Here is a 7105-nt window from a genome sequence, read left to right on the forward strand (position 1 = left end):
TATGTACATCCCCGAGCTATTTTATTCTTGCCTTTAAGGCGAGGTGGGGCGGTCTGGTGTTCGGCTTGAGTTGCCGCTTTATCCGGACCGGCTTGTGGTCGACCTGCCGCATTGTGCGATGATGGTACGGGCTCTAGCGCCTTGTCATCGCACTGAGGTAGCAATCTATGCTTCGGGTAGCTTTGAGCAGGGCTACCAAGGCCGTATTCTTCGGCGGCCAGGACTTCGGTCCATCTATCATTGAGCAGATCTTGGTCCGCTTGAAGCTGCAGCTGCTTCTTTTTCAGGCTTCTTGCAGTTGCTATTAGCCGGCGTTTGAAGCGCTCCTGCTCGAGAGGTTCTTCGGGCACGATAAAATCCTCGTTGCCGAGGCTTTCCTCTTCCTCGGAGAGCGAAAGATAGTTACTGTCCTCCGAGTCTTCGTGTATGGCCTGTTCATCCTATTCGGAGGTTGCTCCAACAGGGTCTTCATTGTCTTCGGCATAGTCCGGAGTATTGTTTTCTTCGGTGCCGCTGTTGTTGTCTTTTGTACGATGTGACTTAGAGCAGCGCCACTGATGCTGGCGACTGGGCTTTGTCTCAGGAGATTTGTCTTCAACTGGATCCTCTTAGTCATCGTTGTTACTTTCTTTAGGCATATCCACCATGTATACGTCGTAGGAAGAAGTGGCCGTCCATCGCCGAGTGAATGGCGGGTTTTGGACCTGCTCCTCGTCGGCATCGTCATCCGTACTGACAATGTCTTCGGAGCCGTAATCAAGCATGTCGGTTAAGTCCTCGACAGTGGCTATGGAGTGGGTGGCGGGTGGGAAGCAAAATTCCCCATTATCGGCCCCTAGTTCGAACCGTACATAGTTTGGCTGTGAGTCCCCCGCCAAGGACAAGTTCTTTAATGAGTTCCGCACATCTCCCAAGGGCGAGTGCTAGAAAATGTGTGCGGCGCTGAACTGTAAGATTGATAAGCGATCAAGTTCGGTATCCGCAGACGCACATGGTTTAGAACTTATACCCGGAGAAGAGTCCGAAGTTCCGGTCACACGAGTATTACGTGAGGTTAAGTACATGTGCGGCTCCAACGCCAGAGAATGTGTGGCCTTTGTGGTGGGGTTGAACCTCCAATCCTTGGATGCCGCAGTGTAATCTGGATCTAAGGCCGGAGTGGTCATAGGAGCTATCTCCTGGATGCGGTCTGATGATAGATTTAGGTCATGTTCGTCAAGGTGACTGGGAGCGGCCACCGCGGTCTCGAATCCGGTGAATATCAAATCTCTACGGATGTCCGCAACGTAATTCAAGCTCCCAAATCTGACTTCATGGCCAGGGGCGTAGCTATCGATCGGCTCCAAGTGGCCAAACGAGTTGGCCCGCAGTGCGAAGCCGCCGAACACGAAGATCTGTCCGGGGAGGAAGGTTTCTCCTTGGACAGCGTCATTGTTAACGATTGAAGGGGCCATCGAACCTTTTGGGGACGGCATAGTGGAACTCTCAATGAAAGCAACAATGTTGGTGTCAAAACCGGCGGATCTCGGGTAGGGGGTCCCGAACTGCGCGTCTAAGGTCGATGGTAACAGGAGACAGGGGACATGATGTTTACCCAGGTTCGGGCCCTCTCTATGGAGGTAATACCCTACTTCCTGCTTGATTGATCTTGATGAATATGAATATTACAACAGTTGATCTATCACGAGATGTAATGGCTAAACCCTAGAAGTCTAGCCTATATGACTATGGTAATGTGTATCTGTCCTTTCCGGACTAAGTCCTCCGGTTTATATAGACAACGGGAGGATCTAGGGTTACACAAGGTCGGTTACAAAGGAAAAGAATCCACATATTCGGTCCCCAAGCTTGCCTTCCACGCCCAGTGTGACGCCCTTGATTCAATCGTACACTAATCGTACATGCAAATGTGTACGATCAAGATCAAGGACTCATGGGAAGATATCACAACTCAACTCTAGACACAAATTAAAACAATACAAACTTTATATTACAAGCCAGGGGCCTCGAGGGCTCGAATATATAAGCTCGAATACACAAGAGTCAGCGGAAGCAACATCTGAGTACAGACATAAGTTAGACAAGTTTGCCTTAAGAGGGCCAGCACAAAAGCATCTATGATCGAAAAGGCAAGGCCTCCTGCCTGGGAGCCTCCTAACTACTCCTGGTCATCGGCGGTCTCCATGTAGTAGTAGGCATCAACGATGGCATCTGGCTCCTGGGCTCCGACATCTGGTTGCACCAACTGGAAAGAAGAAGGAAGGGGGAAAAGGGGGAGCAAAGCAACCGTGAGTACTCATCCAAAGTACTCGCAAGCAAGGATGTACACTACATATGCATCGGTATCAATGAAATGGGCTGTATCTGTGGACTGGACTGCAGAATGCCAGAAGAGAAGGGGAAAGCCTAGCCTATTGAAGACTAGCATCTTCAAGCAGCTCCAAGCATCTTGCAGCATCAGAAGAGATGAGAGTAGCATAAAGTAAAGTAGTAGTAGTGTTATCAACCTCGGCCAGAGATCCTTTCTCGAGTCCCTGCGAGAAAGCAATCCCAGAGCCATACTATCCATTTCTCATATCCATTTCTCATCTCAAGTATCCAGTTCTAGTTGTATCAACCGGGATACAACTCCAAGTGTCCGTTACCGTAGGACAGGCTATCGATGGATGTTTTCTTCCCTACAGGGGTGCACCAACTTACCCACCACGCTCGATTAACTCCGGCCGGACACACTTTCCTGGGTCATGCCCGGCCTCGGCAAAACAATACGCCGCAACCCGACCTAGGCTTAATATAGAGGTCAGTACGCCGGTCTAAACATATGCCCCCAGGGGTCATGGGCCATCGCCCCGAGAACTCCTGCACGTTGCGAACGCGGCCGGCGAGCAGACCTAGCTACCTCCTTCAAAAAGGTAGGTGCTTATGCAGTCCAACTCGGCGCACGCCACTCAGTCGCTGCTGTCTATTAAGCTTCGGCTGATGCATACGACGCAGAACGCCCATACTATGCCCACGTGATGGTTAGTGTTATCAGGCTAGAGGCCCCTCGGATCAAATATCCAAATCATAGTGGATTAGGAACGCGCGGTAACAAGCAGATACTCATGAAAGATGTGACCCCGTTACCCCGTCTCGAGGACTTGCGGCAACGACTAGGAATGCCCGGCCATGTCTCATAATTATCTCGCGGGCACCCTCCAGGTCAACCCGTCTCCACATCACTCGCGGGTACCCCTTAGGGTCGACCCGCCTTTCCAAGTAACAGTTGTAAAGTCCAAGTATCCGTGTGTCCAAACATCAAGGGGAAAACCCGAGGAATCACCCCCGGTGAAATCCACTCGATGTAATCATCAAGGTGAACGTAAGAGGATCCACCCTCGACGTTCACACTTGAGGGGTTGCATGGCAGAGCCGTATCCGAAGTGGTTAAGGAGGAAATCACCCTCGATGACCATGACCGGATAGCTACACTACAGAGTTAACATCCTGAAGTGCTGATGAGTTCTCACCCTCGGCACTCGATAGTAACCCAGTAGTGTCGAGCAACTAAGGGCAAAGTGATGTGCGATGCCGGGGCCTGGTCTTCGATCCCGCTGATCGGGTCTGCGATGATGAAGCAGGGGCAACAAGGACAAGGTGGGGGTCACTGATGGATCACTAACCAACCTATACTAAGCAGTTTAGGATAAGCAGGCAAGGTGACAATAAGCAGGTTACAAAAGCAGGCTATGCATCAAAATAGGAGAGAATAATAATAGTAGCAAAATCTAATGCAAGCATGAGAGAAGGGAATGGGCGATATCGGAATGATCAAAGGGGGGGCTTGCCTGGAAGCTCCGTTGAAAGGAAAGAAGGCTCGTCGTCGACGTAGTCGATCACAGTGGCATTAGCAGCGGTCTCGGGGTCTACCGGAGAGAAGAGGGGGAAGAAGCAGTAAATACACGCAAACATATGCATAACAAGACAATAAGCGGCGCTAGAGGTGTTCTAACACAGTGCTACATGATACCGATGAAGAGGGGAAACATCCAGGAAAGTTTTCCCGAAGTTAGGCATTTCTGGACAGATGGAACGGAGGGGAAAGGTTGCATGTTCTCTATGCTAGGTACACGTGACAGATGAACGGAGAGCGTATTCGGATTCGTCTCGTCATTCTGAGAAACTTTCATGTATAAACCTTTTCATCCGAGCTACGGTTTAATTTCTAAGATTTTTCAAAGTTTTAGCAAATTACTAAAATTATTATTAATTCGTGAATAAGATTAAACTGCTACGGGTACACAAAGAGTGTACCAAGCAGTGTGCAAGAGGCTGACAGGTGGGGTCCAGTTGACTGCCAAGTCAGCAGTCAACTAAGACCGTTGCCTAGTCCAAGGGCCTAGGGGACCCGCATGTCATTGACTCGGTTATCCCAGTCAGCAGTTTGACTGGTCAATGGGACCAGTGGGACCCAGGTGTCATTGACACATAGTTTAGCATTTTATTTTTACGTCGAAAATTAGAAGAGGGGGTGGTTAGCACTAATGAACGTTAGTACTAATAAGAAAAGGGGGGGGTTTCGGCCCCAAACACACACGCACAAAGCGCGGGGGCACCGGTGGCCATGGGCGCAGCCGGCCGGCTAGGGCTGCGACTTGCGGGGGAGGGGGCGCTCGTAGGGCCTTGCCGGCGCTAGGCAGCGGCGGCGGCCGGAGACGGCCCCGGTCATGAGCGACACGGCGCGGTGGCAAGCAGCTAGGTGCAGGGGTCCGGCGAGCGCCGGCAACCAGAGGCGACAGTGCCGTGGCGGGCAGAGGCGGGCGCCGGCATGCGTGGGTGGGGCGTGAAACCGGGGTGACTAGGGGGGTTAGGGGCGCGGCCGAAGTGGCTGTGTCGGGCGGCGCAGGCAGGGGCTCGCAGGCTTGAGCGGGCGGGAGCTGACGTGGCCGACACGGGGATAGAGGAGAGGAGGGGTAAATGCGCAGCTCACCCCCGTTTGTAGGGGATCGGGGTCGGCGAGGCTTGTGGGAGTCCGACGAAGGAGACTCGGGGACGGGGCAGTCCGGCGATGATGGGCGGCGCCGGCGACGGCGAACGACGTCGAGCGACGGGGGCACCGGCTGCCGTCGGGGCAGAGGCGAGGGCCGTCACGGCGGTGTTGGGGAGGCGGGGTCAGGGGCTATGTGGATCGCCCGGATCCAGGAGAGAGAGGGGGAGGAGTGGAGGAAGGCAAGGCGTCCAGCGAGGGGGGGGGGTTCTTTGGGCAGCGGGCGGCGTTCGACGGGGCCGGGGCAACTGCCCCGATCCAGATCCGATCGGGGGGAGAGGGGGAGGAGCAAGGGAAACGTGGGGGGAGTGGGGTTGGTCGCTAGCGTTCCTGGGAAGTGGGGGGTGGGGTAGGTGTAGTGGGGGCGGCTGGGCCGGTTCGGTTGGGCCGGCCTCCCTGGGGGCTGCGGTGGCCAGCTTGGCCAGTTAGCCCAGTGGGAAAAAGGGGGCTCTCTCTCTTTCTTTTTCACATTTTATTTTCTGTTTTCAACTTTAAGTACTGTTTCTAGTAAATGGAAAAACTAAAAGAGTTTTGTTAGAAAAGAGACTTGTCAAATCCATCAAGCACATTATTTCTAGGAGTCACAAAAAGTTTGAGGCCAAAAGGACTTGTGTAACCATTCTTAGAAATTGAAGGCCGGATTTGAAAGCTGCTGGACCATTAAATAAAATTCCAAGGGCACTTTGGAAAACCAAAAGAGGTTGGTTCCAACATGACAATTACTCAGTGATTATTTGCCACACTTTGAACATTTTAGTTTTCATGTTTGGGAAATTTGAATTTTGACTTTAAATTTGAGTTTGAAAATGAACAGTGATTTGGATCAAGTGAGGATTTGCAACAGTAATGTGATGACATGGCACCATTAACGGAGGATTACTGTAGCTTAACAGTGGGGGTGTTACAAATCTCCTCCACTACAAGAAATCTCGTCCCGAGATTTAAGTGCGGATGTAAAGAGTAACTTCGGGAGAACTGACCCTTATAGGGTTAATTATCTGGTGAACAATTCAGGGAATGTGGCAGAAGTATCTCTCGAGTTGAGACTTAAGAAAACATCGAGAGCAAAATAAGAAGGTACAATAGGAAGTTTCAAGCAAATGGACAAACGATCGATACCTGAACAGAGTGTGAGGAAGGAGTTCAGAGCATCGGGAATAGATCATCTCTCGGATGGTGGCTCGTGACAACACACAAAGCCAAGAGCAAATGATACTTCGGAATAAAGAATATACAGGAGAGTCAGGTTCCGATCCTGTGGAACTGTGGGTTATGAGTCCACCATGTGGGTTAAAAGTAGAAAGGGGGCCGATAGCAAGGCATGTCAGATGATAGACTCTCAGTTATGTTGTCAACAATGTTGGTACCAAGGGCGAGGGACGGAGAGAACTATTTTCCTACTCGTTGAACGAGGCGGACCAATAGGCAAAGTTCTCGTCCATCGGTGGTTACCGGAATGTCAACAGCGATAATAACATGGTCTCACTGACAAATTGTACAACGAGGTGTTTTCATAAGCAAAGAACTATTACTGCTTAGATCTCATAAACCACAAGAAAGGTTAAACAAAACAATGGGAAAAAAGTGATCATTAGGTTAATCAGAACATTGGAAAGGAAAATGTGTTTACACTTAAGAATTGGGAGTATATCCTTCGCAAGGGGAAGCGGAGCAGGATATACATGATATGACAACAAGTTCAAAAGCATTTAGATAAAGGGGGCGAGGGAAGAATCATGATATTACCCATACAACGGTGTTTGGATAATAGATCAAGAAACATTCAACAATGTGCTTCCAATGTTCTTGTTTATGTTCGGAGTATCACAACCATACTTTTGGATAGCATTTACATGGTCATCAGGTAAAGGCCAGACCTTGGGAACGCAAAAGATCCATCGGGAATTACATGAACACTTCAAGCAATTTTATCAGGGAAGATGAGGAGGTGGCCGATGGTTTCAGCAAAAATCCATCGACATGTCAAAAAGGATGTATTTCCAAAATTTACATGAACAAATTCAAGTTGGGGGAGGCAAGAATTTTGTCGATGATAACACAAATCATCGAGGGGCAAGG

Source organism: Aegilops tauschii, chromosome 3 (assembly GCF_002575655.3).
Source record: "Aegilops tauschii subsp. strangulata cultivar AL8/78 chromosome 3, Aet v6.0, whole genome shotgun sequence".
In the NCBI taxonomy this organism is placed as follows: domain Eukaryota; kingdom Viridiplantae; phylum Streptophyta; class Magnoliopsida; order Poales; family Poaceae; genus Aegilops; species Aegilops tauschii.